General features: G+C 33.8%; 1 protein-coding gene across 1 annotated transcript in view; it reads right to left on the reverse strand.

Moving 5' to 3' along the window:
- Positions 1–17,666, reverse strand: part of LOC108739379 (division abnormally delayed protein) — a 454,546-nt gene that overhangs the window by 200,623 nt on the left and 236,257 nt on the right. The gene's annotated exons all lie outside the window — the stretch shown is intronic.

Genomic DNA, 17,666 nt, shown 5'->3' on the forward strand with positions numbered 1-17,666 from the left:
CAAGAAATCATATCCGGCTATAGTGACCCAAATGATTAATAATAACATTTTCGCTCATTTTTCTGGCCCTTCTTATGTATACTGATATCACAATTCATTGTTCTTTTTTTTCTGTCAATAAATATTATTTGTAGTTTTTCTCTCTATTAAACTAAATAACTAACCAAAATAGACAGTTGTTTATTTTCTAAGACTATGTTTTGTATGACGCTCGCTTAGTATGACGTTTTCGTCATTTCCCTTCGATGTCGTTATAAGCGGATTCTACTGTATTTGCAATTGAACCTAAGATTGAAACGATTAGATTTAAAAAATAAATTAGACAATGAATCTGCATGCCTTTTGTTGAACATATTTTACTCGAATGATTCGTTAGGCTTAACTTTATTTTGCTCGTATGAAAGAGAATTCACTAACGATAAGATATCTTGGAATTTTAGAATGAAGTTGTTACTACATCTCGAAATCATCAAGGAAGTTTTACATTTAAAAGCGTTTCTTTGGACTGAAGAATGAGTGCGACGAATGTTTGGGTCGACAAACTTGCCTTCATTCATCTTGAATTAATCAATTTCCTTGGCACGATGTTGTTATCAGACTTCTCCGACCGACTATTTCAAGTAGCTCTCTGATCGATTCTTAACTTCTTTTTCAATGCAAATGATGTAATGCGTCTTTTGACCTAAAGCGGCGTCGTTGTTCTTTTAGGGAAGCACTTCAATTTCGATGTACAATTTTGTTACCCAAAATAAAAAAAATGGACACAAAATTATTGAGCTTTGGCTGTGATACAGCTTTCTTAATTTTACGGATTCTGTAGTCGAAGAGTTCAATGGAACCCTTTTACTGCGTTAACGCTATGCTTGTGTGGTATCGTTGAAAAAAAAATTGCAAACAAATGTTAACATCATCGTAGGGTCGTCAGTCCGAAGACTGACTGAACACGCACATTCATTTTTTTTTAATCTAAGCCAATCTTCGCAATTCGCATTTCCCACATCGCTAAATCTGTTCCTGCATCTAACATGTCTCTAACTAATCCTTCGCGTTGCAACAGGTACCCTAACTATCTTTTTTTTGACATACATTGTTATCAGATCGATGGTTGAATCGGCTTTATGTAAGAAGTTGTAACGATGAATAACCAACCCAACGATGAATGACCAACCCTAAAAATCGTCTATTATCTATTACAAACGAGCTATAAGTAATTTCAAATATATTTAACAACTTTTCTTTGAATTAATTTTAATTAGATCATTATCGATTAAGTTACGAATATTAATTTTTGATTATGACTAAAGAAGAAACATCACTTTAACGCAAATTTGCACTTTGATATGTCCATAGAAATTAACAGTTTTTTTTTTATTCTAGTGTTTTTGTCAGGGGGCGTCAAAGTTGACCAATATTGATTTGGCTATTATGGCTAATTCTTGATCAATTTTGATGAGTGTGAAGTCGATTTTTATTATAAATTCTATTAATTAAATAACGCTTGAAATAAAAGTTGAGTTTAAAAATAAAAAAAAGCATATTTTTTAATGCACAAAATATAAGTCTCTAACTGAGTATGGCGCCTTAGAGAGTGTCGAAACGCGTTTTAGTTTTCTTATTTTTCATGTTTTAGTGAAAAATATTGAAATTATATGACCAAATTCAGCATTCTTGAATTATTCAGAATCGAATCTTCAAGTCAAAACTACGGTCACCAAAACATGACGAGGGAGAAATTATGTAAATCTCTTGTGTACAACATGTTTTCAAAAGATGCACTTCAGTTATTTTGCTATTCGGGTACTTTTCTAACACCCGATATAGATAATATAGATAACTGTATAATGTCTTACAATATCTATTTATGTATTTAAGCCATACTAAATAAATAAAATACTTTATTGTCCTAATTTTTTCCTGTACTTCACACATCACTAAAGAAGTTTTTTTGTCAAAATGGCAGTTAGTTTGAATAATTAGGTAGGTCCCCAAAGTCCCCTAATCCGCAGTTCTTTCAAGTGTTTCGGAAAAAAAAGTACATTCAATAGAAAGAGCATAGCCACAACACTCACTTCGTTCGCGTTGTCTATTCCTGCCGTAACTTTATGTTACAACCACCTAATAAATTGGATGATGTATTAGAACTTCAATGACAATGCCTTATTGACAAAGTGACCAATCAATGCAGTCAGTGCCGGATTGTATGCAAGACTGCGTAAATGCTGAGTCCGATACATAATATGCATCTCATCACTATTTATAGCTTCTCAATTTCGAATTAGAATTTGCATAGAGTGCGGTTTTAGGAAATCGGTAAAGAAGTTTATGTACCGTTTAAGTGGAACAATTTCGTTTACGTGAGGTACTTAAATCTATAATTGAAAGTTTAATATCACACAAAGGTAAATTGCTAAATGAGAAAAATGAGGCACTAACCCATAACAAAGTATCAAAATACTTAAATACAGGGGGTTTTTAAATGCCTTTTTAGTTAGTGGTCCGAAACATTACCGTTTTCGAGAAAAGCGTATTTGAAAATACAGTCAAGAACCAGTCCGGTCCTGGTAGGATCGCGCAAGGAAATATGACATCGCAACGCCGCGTCGCATTCCTTCAGCTGCAGCATCCATTCGTTTGTACAAGTATTTGTTTTATATTTGTGTTCTTATTATGTGGGTGTAATTCAAATAGTATTGCATAGTATTAGCAATGAACATAGTAGTTATTTAATTAATTCTGATCGCAATGGGCTTCTAAATATTATTATGTATAGTAGCGAAATTCACGCCCAGGGCCGTCTTCGGATTGTAGCTTCTGGTTTTTTTACATTTCATACACCCTGTATACGTACAACAATAAGCGTTGATAACTGCATTGCAAGCTGTTTTATCAGAATCGTGTACAAAAGACTTACAGTATTGTTACGAATAAATACATAACGTATGAATTGAAGAAGTTTTAAGTTTTAATCTAGAATGTTGGGACCGCCCACATTAAGAAAAATTTGTGAAAATGAACCAAGAGACCTTCTACATAAGTAGTGCGATCCTGTATTTAGAGCCATTATACACAATAAACTTTTCAGTGTTAAATTCCGTCTTACCTAATTATCCCATTAATTAAACAATTTTAATCAGTGAACAAACTCATTTGAAAAAATCTCACCCTCGCTTATATCAACAAACTATCGTTTTACACCTTATGAACAAAAAAGTTATCCCAAGCAAGAAAGATAAGCCTAAATTATACACAAACAAAGATAATTTTAACCCAATAACACCTCATATTTTCCGGTGGCCAGGGAGTGTCATAAAAGGCGCGATGAAGACGCGGCGGTTACTATGGCACCTTAATTTTGGAGTGTGTACACAAATTCGGATGTTTAAGGTTATTTAAAGACGAGAACCACTCATTCTCAAACAATCCGGTTCAGTAATGCTTAATCTGATCTCTTTTATAGAAATGCACTTGCGCATTAATTAAAAGATCACTACTTTAGATTCTTGTTATAATAATCTACATATTGATGTAAATAACGTCTTATTCATTAATATACATACAAGTAAAAAAAAATTCTTGAAAAAATTTTAAAACTTTAAAGTTTGGACGCGCAAGTCCACTCTTTCCTTATAAAGATCAATTTTATTGTGTAAATATACAGGGGGTATCTAATTGTTATATTAATTTGAGGAATGAAGCGACATTTTGTAGAAAACTTACTCAATATATTTTACAGAACCCAAATGATGCAAACAGTTTGCACCAACGAATCAAGATTCAAATGTTTTGGCTGGAAGAACCAACTGAAATTTTTAAACGCAGTTTTCGTATTTTTCGACTAGGATGAAAATGCACCTACTTGGCGCCTTATTGAAAATGAAGTCACTATTTTAGACGATTCAATGGTTTTCTTGGATCCGTTTGCATGAAGGGATTAGTAGATATTTTGAATGACAAATCCTAGGACATTTTCATAAAAAATAAATATAAGAAGTTCGGTAACTACAATGAGTTTAATACTAATTAGTGAATCATCCTTTTTATTTTAAACTTGATGACAAAAAAAAGCATTTGGGTGTCTCATTCAACCACTTAATGGTGATTGACAGTCAGTCCCTTCTACGTAAATTGTGGTGCAAAAGTGGAGGGTAGGGGGGAAAGCTTTATTTAGTCGTTAGCATCAGGTTTGGATTCGGTGCCGAGCGGATGTGGCACTTTTTCAGGATTCTACCGGGTACCGGATAATAGTACCGGGTAATTCTACCAGAGAGAAAAAGAAGAAAACACACTAGCACTGAGAATTATATNAAAAAAATTGGTAATTACGATTGTACCTATTGGGTTAGGTCGTTTGTCCTATTTTGTATTATTTATTTATACTAAATTATTTTCTACTTCATTACAATTTGTATTTTTTTCTCGTAAACAACAATACATCAATATGGCCGAACGGTTACCATTTCCGTCGCTGCGCTGCATGGTATATCAGAGGTTAATGATAACTTGTTAGTAGGTACGATATTGTCACATTGCAGAGTTGTAGTGTTATTAATGTTTATGAACAATATAGGCTCATTTCAACGATTTCAACTCAACCCTCTCATTGAAAATCCGCCAACCAAGAATTAAAATTTCATTGGTTTAAACGACTTTTTGAACGGGACATAATGATGTTTGGGACGTTGTAAGTGATATTTAATAGAAGAGAGAACTAAGACTTGAACCTTCAGGAAGTGTTCAACTCCAAAAAATTAAAATGAAAGTAATTGTAAAATAAATATTTTGTCATTTGCCACAAAACGTCCTTTTACATATCATTTCATTGAGCAAAATGGAACGATTCTGCAAAATTTCAAGGCAACCGGATTTCGTAACTGTAACCGTTTAATTTTCCTTGTGCATACTTAAAAGATATCATAAACTAACACTTCAGGAACTAAGAAATGTAATAAATACTTAATTTGTTTATGATAATAAAATTTAAATTAATGTGGAACTATCGCTAGTGCAATTCGTACGTTCCTTTTCAACAATTCGGTGTTGCCTCTACCTGTTCAGCCGTTCAGCGCCGGTGACCGGTAACAAGGACGACTTTAAAACAAAAAGAGTTAAAGAGAGACGAACGATGGTCTGAGGAATGTCTAGACAGAGAAAATGTGACTTTTGAAGAAAGAGAGTCGACCGTTTTAGGATTGGAATTTACGAAAGACTTCGTGGGAACGGTTCGCATGTTTGTTACATGTCTGCCGAAGAAAGGACAAACCCACGCCAAACGAGGTGGCTGGACAAAGATGCGAGACAAGGGCGAGCGCGGCATTCCTCAGAGTGCCCTATGAATTAATTTGGAGCTAATCTTGTTGTATACGTATGTATGATATAAAAATCCGGTTGGATGGTGGTAGACTATTCGTCTAGAAGGTATTTCGTTCTCGAAGTGTGGGCAATATTTAGGGATTAACGCCGATTATATCTCTAGAATGGGACTAAATTAAGACATTAAACCTGCCTTCGTACGTCTAAGGACAGGTTGTAGATACGCAGCGACCAGCCGTTTAACTTTTATTAAACTATAAACAGAAGACACCGTTTATAACTAAAGATGAGTGTGTCAAAAAGCAACACCATTATGAACATCATATTTTAACTATTTTACATATGCCTACTTAAAAACTGAAGATTTTTGTGTTAAAATTCTAGTAGGCTTCAAGTACTGCATCATTAACAAATTCTTCAAATTTTTTAATTTTTACCGTGTATTTTGCCTAATTTAGACACGCTTTCATGAATTTTAGGGATTATGTATTATCTAGGGGTCGTCCATACCTAAGGGGACGTCCATTAACTATATACGTGTATATAGCTTAGTAGGTCTTTGAGAACCAAAAATATTTATGAAAACGTAACATTACCCCAAGACCTTTTTCACCCCCATGTCACAATTTCTCACACTATCTCAAAACCTCCCCTCCCTTCTTTCGGCTTAAGGTAATATACGGATAGTCCCTTATTTTAAAATGTTGCATCAATTTTCCCAAACAGGTTTTAAGTGTATTACAGAATTGTCACAAATGCTTTATTTAATTCGCGATAAGAGCGATAAAAACAATCCACCTTCGACCTTCATGTATTAGATCAAACAAGAGTTACAGGTACTTCCGAAAAAAGCAAAGCATGTTCTTAAGATTGACGCAATTGAAAACATCTCTAGACCAGTCTCGGTCCACAAATTTTTTTAGGATTTAATATAAGAAAAATCTATGACATTTTTAATATATATGTTAGGAACAATTTCTGCGGGTAAAATAAATAGAAAAATATACCCAAGGACCACTAAATATTAGGCTAAATAAAGTCTTTTAGTTATTAGTTAATGGGCAAAGCCCTCATCAAAAGATGAGATTCCAAGCTCTAAATCCGAAGTCTTTACTAAAAGTGCTTTAGTCATTATGGGTACAATTACACTTCGAAAATATTAATGTGAAAATTCATTTTAATTTTCTCCCACTACAAACTACTTCAACTTAACGAGGCAAAAATTGAAGTAGTTTGTAGTGGGAGAAAATTAAAATGAATTTTCACATTAATATATGATATTAACCCCTATTAAATGTCAAAGTGTTTCATATTTATAGTACACTTTGAAATCAAAGGACTTCAAATTACACTTACTTCGAAATATATTAAAGCTATTTTTTGATATTTTTGTTATCTGCATTAATTTTGATTCATTTATTATGGTTTTATAACTTAATTTTTAAATTAACCTCCAAGCGCTGTTTTAGAATACAAATTATAAAGGACTTGTTCGTGCAAGGGCCCGAACCTGAACAGGTTGGAAGCACATTTTCAAACCTTAACGCTCTATTCATACTGTTGAACCCAATCAACGCTAAAACCATAGATATACATTATTTCCTGCAATTTTAAAATCCTGTTAAATTTTCAGCAGTTTCTATCACAAAACGATAACTATACATTAACATTTAAATAATTATTGTGTTTAAACGGACACAATTTTTGGCACCATCAGAAAAAATCGCTGAGTATATGCATTTACATTAAATTAGTGATGAAGTTTTGATTCCAAACAAGTGATGTAGTATGTAGTTTACTGTAAATACAGCTGAACTCGTACATGGTTAGTATTTTACCTCGGAGAATAATGAACAGCGAACACGTTATGGATGTTTGTTTTTATGCACGGTTAAATTAGTCGCAGTCGGACGAATCTTTTTTCGTGGAAAAGTGATGAGGTAAGTACAAGTTCATAATATAAATTCCGCAAACTTGGTGTGACAATGAACGTTTACTCGACACGCTGCTGCCCCTAGTAACCAGCGCTTTCGCCTTTCGGAAGTTTGTCTATTACAACAAGCGAGAGACATCGGCATGGCATGGAACACCTCGACCGCGTCGTAGCCCGCATACCTTTGTCTTTTCGGTAATTGCAAACTGCAGGGAAATATTTTTATTAGAATGAAAACTTTACCAAACGACCAGTAAACTGTGTGGTATACACATGAATATATTTTACAATGTTCTTACTGTTTTAGTTAATAATACCATCATCATTATCATAAGGTCGTCGGTACTAAAACTGCTTAGGCACGCACCTCCACTCTTTCCTATCCTGAGCTAATATTCGCATTTCCCTAAAACTAAAACATCCCACATCCTTAACTATTTGGGAATAGTAATCTAATCTAGGTCTACCTCGACTGCTCATAACTCCTGTCTCTAATACGTCTCTGACTAGACCTTCATACCTAAGAAGGTGTCCTACCAACTTACCTCGTCTATTTTTTATTGACTTCCACAGCGTCCTCTGTTCTCCTATCCTTTCTAATACCTCTTCATTTCTAACCTTCTCTATCCACGGTATCCTCATCATTCGCCTGTGACACCACATTTCGAACACTTCTAACCTTTTCCGCCGCGCCCACCGTCCATGTTTCGCACCCGTACAGCGCCGCGCTCCAAACATATACCTTCAACTATCTTTTTCGAATTTCTAAATTAATCGTTCGCGAGCATAGAAGTGACTTCTTTTTATTGAAGGCGACTCGACCCTGCGCTATCCTCTGCTTTATATGCGTACTACTCCTTCCGTCCTGACTTTTCTCACATCTTGTAATCTTCATGAATAATACCGTGTAGGTATGTTTTTCAAAAATCAACTGCTCACCTCTGTTCCACCTCTTTCTTGAAGGTTAGGGCAGAGAGGGTTGAAAATCTTTTGAATAAAGCGTAGCATCCCTGATAAGCTATAAATTTAATTTATTGGGTTTATATTACTTCATTACTTATGTGAAAAGATGTCTCAAGGTATTTGTATGAATTTCCCTATACGCCGTTGTATTTTTCGCCCTTTGGTGGTTATGTATATGTAAAAGAATATCCCTATGGTCGACTCTTAATTCTCCTGTACTATATGTAAAATTAACAGTTTACAACCACCGATTGGCCCAAGATTTGACATTCAAATCGTTTAAACTAAATTAATAATTACAAATATGAGTGCATATTTTCAAATAAAAATTTAAAAAATTAATGCTTTACCAATAAAAAAAGTCACACCTACGTTCGCGAACGGTTAATTTATAAAATCGAAAAAGATTGTTAAAGATGTATGTTTGGAGCGCGGCACTGTGCGGATGCGAAACATGGACGGTGGGCGCTGCGGAAAAGAAANAAAAGGTTAGAAATGAAGAGGTATTGGAAAGAATAGGAGAACAGAGGACTCTATGGAAGTCAATAAAAAATAGGCGAGATAGGTTGGTAGGATACCTTCTCAGGCATGAAGGTCTAGTCAGAGACATATTAGAGGCAGAAACAGATGTTAGGAGGGATAGAGGTAGACCTAGATTAGATGACTGTTCGCAAATAGTTAATGATGTGTGTTGTTCTAGTTTTACGGAAATGCGAAGATTAGTTCAGAATAGGAAAGAGTGGAGGTGCCTGTCCAACCAGTTTTAGGACTGACGACCTTATGATGATAGACCTATAGAATCATAGAAGTTATGAAAAAAATTATGAAGATTTTCATTGATGATTTTATGATATTGAAAAAAAATATTAAATAAAATGGTGATTTGAAGTGCAAAATGCATAAATTGATACAGTCTAAAATTGGGATTACTGCAGTTTACATGGGTCAGAAATTTCATTTTGTAGTAGGGACAACAACTAAGGCGGAGGACTGACTTGCAGACTTCTTACAAGTATTTATTCTCGAACGCCCACGGTAACCATTCCAAAACGGTGTTGAATGTGAATACGAAAACGGAAAACCATGTACCTAAAAGGTATCACACAAAAGTCACGTTATTGCACCATGTTAAAACAGGAAAACGGTACACATTAACTGGGAAACACAAACCATTTCACTTGCTTGGAAAAACACTCGGAAAGTCCTAAAAAAACGGGTGTCTTTGTGAATGGATAACATATGTTATTATGCTATTAATTATTAAGAATTACTGAAAATGATAGAAGATAGGTGGATAAAGTAGAAAAATAAATTTTATGTGAATGCTAATAGTACTTCTTAAATTTTTAGATGTTTTCCGAAATTTTCCTAGATTTCCCTAACAACCAATTATTATGTTTATATTTTTGTAGAAATATGAATACAAGGAGTTTACATTTCAAATAAATAAAAGAAGAATTGATCTTTTGCATTTTCATGCAGTTGCAATATATTTTTCATCATATTAACAAAACCCTGTTAATTTGTTAGCTCCGCAAAGTTAGCACCTGATATTTGAAATAAAAATAATGTACCGCCTGGAAGGTCAGAAAATGGTCATAAAAGGTCATTAATTGGTTAGTGATACACATTTTTATATTGCTTTTTTTCCAAAGGTAATATAACAAAAAAAAAACGTTTTCACATTTAAATTTAAAAAATATAATTTAAATTACTTCCTTTGAATGAGCATCAATTTAACAACGTGACATAATAAGATAAATTCAATAAAATTCGTTGACTTGGAATAATACATAACGGAAGCAAGTAATCCTACTGAGATGACAGGCTCGTCAAAAAATTCAAATTTTTCAAATAGCAGTTACATCATCCCTTGTTGTACCGTCTTGTTGGAACAATATTGGAAAAATTGCTTCTTCCACTATATTGCTTTCCTTAATATATTATGTCGTAAAATTTCAGTTCAAAAAGTACAAGATCAATATTTATTGTAATTGCAAAACAAAACAGTTGCCTTCCAACATATCAAATCGTACACTGTCGTACAATTAGTTGATCTCATTTAACCTAACAATAATTGACTTACTTTTACAAACGAAGCCAAAATCTAATAGTTTTCTATTTTCATTTTAATTCGAATCTTTTACAGAATTTTCACCCAAAGCACTACAAATTTACTTCAAAAAGCATGTTTATTGATAAGTACAATTTTCTGTTTGTATTAGCACATAACTATATAGGTAGTGTTTTTATGGGGATGACTTCTACAGTTAATAAACAATTTTCGCCGTCTATCTACAGTACAATCCTTTTGAACTACAAGCAAATGTCCCTGTGATTATTTAGTATCATCCAGTATACCTATTAGTAAGTTCTCTGCATAGTTTTAACTTTTTTAATAATCCCAAAATATTAATGTGAAATTCGTGTCTTTCTACGGACTACAGACGACCTCAAATTAATGAGGAAAAATAATTGCTGCTATCACACCCTCGTCGGGAATAGAACCCGGTTCCTGACTTTATGTACCAATACTCTGACTACTACGCTACGAGAGGTGAGAGTAATACAGCAACGACGAAACGTACTTGTTTGGTCACAGAATATACATTGGTTTCGAGGAGTAAGTCGAATATATTCTGTTCAGACAATACACAAAAAAATTAAATTATTATGATTTTATGGACAAAGCAATTAGTCACTTCAAACTGTGAAATACTGGTTTAACGTTAATATGGCATTTCAGTTTATTATTTCTCTTCTGGAAGCTTGCAGAATACACTGGATCAATAGGGGCGCGCGCTGCCACTGTTTAGAAGGCTAAAACTACATATTTTGACACCTAATCTCTACACACATATAAAGAGGCTTGTCATGACTGACTCATACCCCACTCGAGAAGGGGATTTAGTAGGTGAAAATTCGACACTACCCCTCTTCAGGGGGTGTCTTTTGTAGATCTCCCCTCCTCGAGAATAATCTAAACAAAAAAAAAAAGACTGACTCATTAATTGACTGGCTGATGATCAACACACACCCGACGCTATTGAGTCGATTTGAATAAAATTTTGACAGCATATTTTGTCTATTTAGGTACATAGGGGTGCAAATTTTCCGAAAATCAAATTGGGAAAGCTTGAAAAATAGAAACAAAAATTTCAAGAAGAGAAAAGGACAGGGAGAAATTCTTGGTTTAACGTATGCCCTTCGATTTTTCCTCAGAACCATAGTTCTTGAGTTATAAGCGGTATTGACTGTTCATCACGTACCGAAGCAACTACAGGAAATATAGTCGAGTAGGGTGTCGTTCGAGAAATAACGAAATTCTGCGACATTTCATTCATAACCTTACTTATGCTTTGGTGTATGACATTACTCACTTCTGATGCATACCTCATCATTTCATCTTTGCAAGGATGAGGTGAGGCACATCACATATGCCAATCGAAAAAAACAGCATTTTCTACTTATATAAAACGGCTTTAATACATTACCTGTATGTACAAACGTACCAAAAAGTTAAAATCGGATACATCCCCTAATTTTATTACAGCTAGGGTATAGAATATTTCCTTCTAATTTAAACGAAACCATCCTTGAGATATTGTCTATTCAATGAAAAACGAATCAGTAGAATCGATTCATAATCGGCGAACGAATCGCGTAATATACATAATGATAAAAAAAATATTTAAAGATTTAAACATGACGAACACGTCAAAATTCATAATTTTTAATTAAAAATTCCGATGAAACGATAAAATCCTGGACATACAAGCAGGCGCGTTACTTAGGTTCGATCGTTTAATTAGACGTTCCAATGCACGGAGAGAAAAATCTTGTAAAAATTACCATGCTGTCTCATAATCTGGGTACCTTGACTGACGATGGAAAAATTATTATGCTAGCACAGAAGAAATTCTTATGCTTTCTAGTAAAGTTTGTAAGGTTCTCTTAAAAAAAATATTGGACTAATATTGAATTTTCTCAATGCATGTTTCTTGCACCTACGTTATAGTGACGAGTATGATAATTTTTCTAAGATTTTCCTCTCCGTGGGGTCAGCTAGTTGTAATATTGGACGAAATAATCCAATCCCATCGAATTACATTACAAATTTACTTACGCTAGAACCAGTCATACCCATTACTAGCCGACTAGAAATTGTAAGGGGCATGCCCGATGTAGCTAATATATGGATTTTCCGGTAGATTNTGATAATGCGCAAATGCGACAAGGCGTTATATGTCCCTAGGGGGCAACGGCATAGGTCACAAGGGGTAGTGGACTACCCACTTAGGGACCCTACCTGCACCCCCATCAAAGTTCTAGTCGGGTACATTACGTTCCTGGTCTTCTCAGTTTTCAGTAGTTAACTTTGAGCAAGTGAAGACGGTCTAATGCCAAAGAACCTCACTCACGTCTCTTGGGATACGAAACGGAAACCAATTTTCTATTCTGAAATTTTATAGAGCTAATGGTACTTCAAGCCTATTTTCCTGGTCTTCTCAGTTTTCACTAGTAACTTTAGGCAAGTGAAGATGGGCTAATGCCAAACAATCTCACTTACATATCTTGGGATATGTTATGTAAACCAATTTTCTTTTCCTAAATTTTATAAAGCTAACAGTACTTCTTGCCCTGAAATATGATCGGTGATTATTAAAAATTCCGCTTCTTATTTAACTTGTGTTTTTTGAAAAGGGGGATATGCCAGTACTGTTAAAAAATTTGAACACTATTCCGCATGTATCAAGGATTACTGATTTCTGTAATGCTTTAGGTATAACGCCTGTTGATGATACTATTAATGGAATAATTCGAACTGTGTTCTGATTCCACATTTCTATTATTTCATTAGCTAAAGGAATATATTTTTGAATTTTCTCAATATGTTTTTGTTTAAGATTAGTGTTTGGTACAACAACATCTTTTAGATAGGTTGTTTTAGTTTCTTTGATGGTCAGTGTGATATCAGGTCTGTTATGATTAACTGTTTTGTCTGTAATTACATATGTCGATTAAGTCTCTACATTACGTTATTATTATTATTTCCAATATTATCAGAAACTGAGGGATTCATGAAAGCGATTCAGGACAAAATAATAAAAACAAAAAACTATGAAAAATATACTATTAAAATGCAACACATCTCGCGAAACAATTGATCACATCACATTATTATTATTATTGTATTCTTATGATTACTGGTGATATGAGACTCTAAACGTTTTATATGGAATCGTAGGTTACAGTGTATCGTTTCTTACGAAACTGTTATTACATGGGGCGGAAAATGAGGCGAAAATAATACATTGGGTATGTTTGAGATGCTGAAACTCGTTAGCATTTCAATGAAGTCTCATCTGGTCAAAGTAAGGTTGCAATTTTAGAAGGTAACGAACGTTAAAATTCTAAAACGCTGCTTTATCGCAGAAGCGAAGTCGATTCATCGTGCACAGGTTAAAATTAAGTTTTCGAAAACTGCGGAGAAGAGAACTCTGCAGGGTTTATTGCACCTTTTATGTCAAATAAAAGAAAATTGAAAACGTAATTTACCTTTGATAGATATATACGTATACTCGTCCTTCTGCTGCTTCATCAGATCAGCATTTGAGAATATAGTAGTTAACAACGAAGCCTCGAGCGACCCATTTCACACCAACCGAACTACAGTGGATGAACTTAAATCAAGAAACGTCACGCCGATTACAAATTAATTAATCGTAAGTTTGAATGTATACCTCCTACATAATAACGCTCATCAAGTAAACAATTGATTGTAGTTCATAGTTTCACAGACGTTAATACCCACACCTTTCATTCCAATATGAGAAGTTTAAGCTTGTAATGAAAAGCGATAGAATCGATTCATTTCATTGACTGAAAATATGCGTATTTGTATACAGGGTGATTATTCTTGATAAAAGTTCTCAATTGTTCATTAAAAGTTCCAGAGAACGTAAAATGATTTCTAATTGAAACTTAGTAGAGGCTTTTGCAAGTTAAAGAGATCTTGTTCATGAAAGTATTTTCGAAACCGGGATATTTCCAGTCCTATCGGAAGTGCGCCGATACTTAGTTAATTTAAATGAAATGATCCATTCTTTTTTAGTTTTATTAAGGCACTACCACGTCAGGTAAATCTATATTTATAAAAGAAAGTCGTTTTAGTTACATTATTTATAACTCAAGAACGGCTGAACCGATTTGGCTGAAAATTAGTGGAGAGGTACCTTAGAACCAGGAAACAAACATAGGATGCTTTTTATCCCGTTCCCGTGGAAAAACAAACGTGGTATAACAAAACGCAACTGACATTGAATGACAAAACGCAACTGACAGCTAAACGTAATGTTGTCTATGGTTAAGTATGGTGTTTTATTTATAGTCAGATTTACCTGAAACTTGGCTTTAATGCTTTACATATAAAATTAGTGATATACATACCTATTTCAACATTTTACAAAATTCTATCTCATTAGGAAGCTGAAAGGGGTTTGCAAAGATTGCATGTTTGTTTTTGGTCCGATTTACTTGAAACAGGTTAAAAAATTCAATCTCTGTTGAGGGGGAGGAGTGGCGAAGAGAAGTTGCAATGTTTAAAAGGAAAATATATTATTTGTGGTCAAATTTACTTGAAACTTGGTTTTAATGGTCTCTCATTTAATTTCTGAAAGACCTCATAAAAAATAGGTGACCCCTATAATGCGTGACCATCTGTAATACAAAGCAGCCGATGTGGCTGATTTCAAAGGAGCGATATCGACATTATCTTAATCCAACCCTATCTAGCGGTATACTTCAAAGATCTGATATCTTAATTCAATATCGATTTAAATTCCGTCAGTTTATGTGTTTCACTTCGTATTTCGAATTTGTTTTTCCGAATATTAATACTTTAATCTGTAAGGTACACCTTTTCCTGTTTTTGTGAGATAAATACCATAATTAAATATTATGTATTTAGATCATTAAAAAAGGTAGGTAGGTATAATAGAAAAAAATTAAAAAGGTATTATGGTTAGTGAGGCGTTGGAGTGAAAATTTGAAGAGAGGCCCACCGTAGGCTATCTGCCAAAGATGGATTAATAGGAAAAAAAGTATTTACCTTTACAATTAGTTTTCAGTAGAAACATCAGTTTTAATGTCTATTACAAAAGTAATATAATAGTTACTGCTTTAAGATTATAAATATTTGTTTAAAACATTAAAAAAATAACTCTTGCGTTACGAATAAATCAAAATTTTTTCATAAGAGAAGCTAGTTGTCACTGTTCAAGAGTGAAACAATAAATTAAATAATATTTCTATTAAAATAATAATTAAGTTCTTCGCTATTGGCATCTTACGCATATTTTCACTTAAGTAATAAATAAATTAATAAATAAAGGCTCACTCTAATTAGAAGTGGGCTATCTAACGTTACTTCNCAGTGCCTTCAAAAATAATCTGTTATAAAAGTTAAAAAGAGCCATTACTAGTGGAACTATTCTACTTTTATCACCATGTATATGCGAAAGTATTAAGCTTAATCAACTAATAATTTGCAAATATTTCAGCTTTTCTTTTTATTAGCGAACACGATTTTTGGTAAAATAATATGAATAATCCATCACCATCATAGAATAAACAATTAAGGTAATGTTATATTTGTTTTTATAATGTAGGTATACATTCAACTGTTTTGAGCTTAAATGTTTGTAAAAGCTTTTTATCTAAATATTCGGACAATTCATATTTTACTAGGAAAAAACGCTGTATTTCACGGAAATAACAATAAATGTTTATTAGTTGTGTTTTTAAACAGTAGACTAATTGTAATACATTTTTTTTTTGAAACCACAGATTCAATTAACACGCAATTTTACGTAATCATTAAAGAAATAACGTTAATTCTTAATGCATTTATTGACATTATTAGAAGAATGATGTACTCGAAACGACATTGGCAGCCAAGTTTAATTCTATTAGTGAGTATTTAGAACAATCGACATAAAAAAACGATTTGAAGTTAACCCTGTTAAACTGATTGCCACTAATTAAATAATGAACTGCACAGGGCGTGCCATTTTTAATCGACTTTACTCTTCAAAGTTTGCTGAAATGGAAATTGAAGTGTAGGAAATGAACAGTAAACGAATATTATATATGTATATTCTATAGGACCCCATGTAACTAAAAAAATTGCAGCTGGCTAATCATAAGGCCCATTTCACACGAGGCGTACGACGCGCTCTTCGCGCGGCATGCGATGTATAACGTGTATTTACTTTCACATGGGCAGTATTAAAATGAACGTGTTTCAGAGAACATTGGGAGTTGTTGCCATTACTAAAAATATCACAAATCATGACAAAATGACGTTTAATTAAAATCTAATTCTAATTTACAAACGAAAATCGAACAACAGCAACTGTTCGTACTGTTGAGTATGGCTTGCTATTTTTAAACAACTCTGTTGTATAGATTTCTACCATGCGACAATGCACATGAGGTAAAAAAAAAATTACTGTCGCTATTTTTATTATTATAAACCAGGCCTTCTTAAACTACGAGAGATTTTAATGTCAAATATTTAAACACACGATTTTATAACATCTAGACGTGTATTTGTATTTCTTATTTTATTTATCTTTCTTTTATATTTATATGGGGTCGCCAGGAAACTCGCAATCATAAATGGGGTCGTGAATGAAAACAGTTTAAGAAGTCCTAAATCGGTTTCGACATATTAAGTTATGATCAACAGCTGATAATGACTTTATAAGTCGAAAGTGGTCAGTGCTCATACTGTACACTATAAAGACAGTGATTTTATTTTTTATTTATTTTTTTCAAGAGAAAATTAGCTACACAGAAAATCATTTCGCGCTTATCAGCGATGTAAACGTGTAGCCCGTCAAACATCAGCCCGCGCCGTCAACAGTACCCAGCTACTAATGCCGGTGAGCGGGCAGTCCCTCTGGACTACGCCGGAAGGTAGGGCGGATGGCACTCTTCAGTCTCCTTTCAGGAATCATGGGCATTTGCCTTAGTGATCCAAGGAAACCACAGAAAAACTTGGGCCACGGCAGACGGACTCGGTATCGAACCGGCATCCGCCCGAATGCTAAGCAATGGTCTAAACCTCTACTAACCTAAATACAGTGTAAACTCTTTATAACGTCACTCTATTTAACGACAAACTCCTTAAAACGTCGAAATTGCTTGACTTTGGTTGGTTTACATTGTTTTCTATAGAATATCATTGAGTAGTACTTTCTAAGTTGCCGAAATAGATAAGAACTGCAGCTGTGTACGTTGTTGAAGAAGACGATCCTGTCCCTCCACCAAACATCAAACAAGCACTTGATGCAGCGAAACTATTAAAAAAATACTTTTTATATAATCAAATTGATCCAGCAGTATCTCAAGATATGAGTAAGATACGTAACAAAATACAATTAAAATATTGGAG

Source organism: Agrilus planipennis, unplaced genomic scaffold (assembly GCF_000699045.2).
Source record: "Agrilus planipennis isolate EAB-ADULT unplaced genomic scaffold, Apla_2.0 scaffold82, whole genome shotgun sequence".
Classification (NCBI taxonomy): Eukaryota; Metazoa; Arthropoda; class Insecta; order Coleoptera; family Buprestidae; genus Agrilus; species Agrilus planipennis.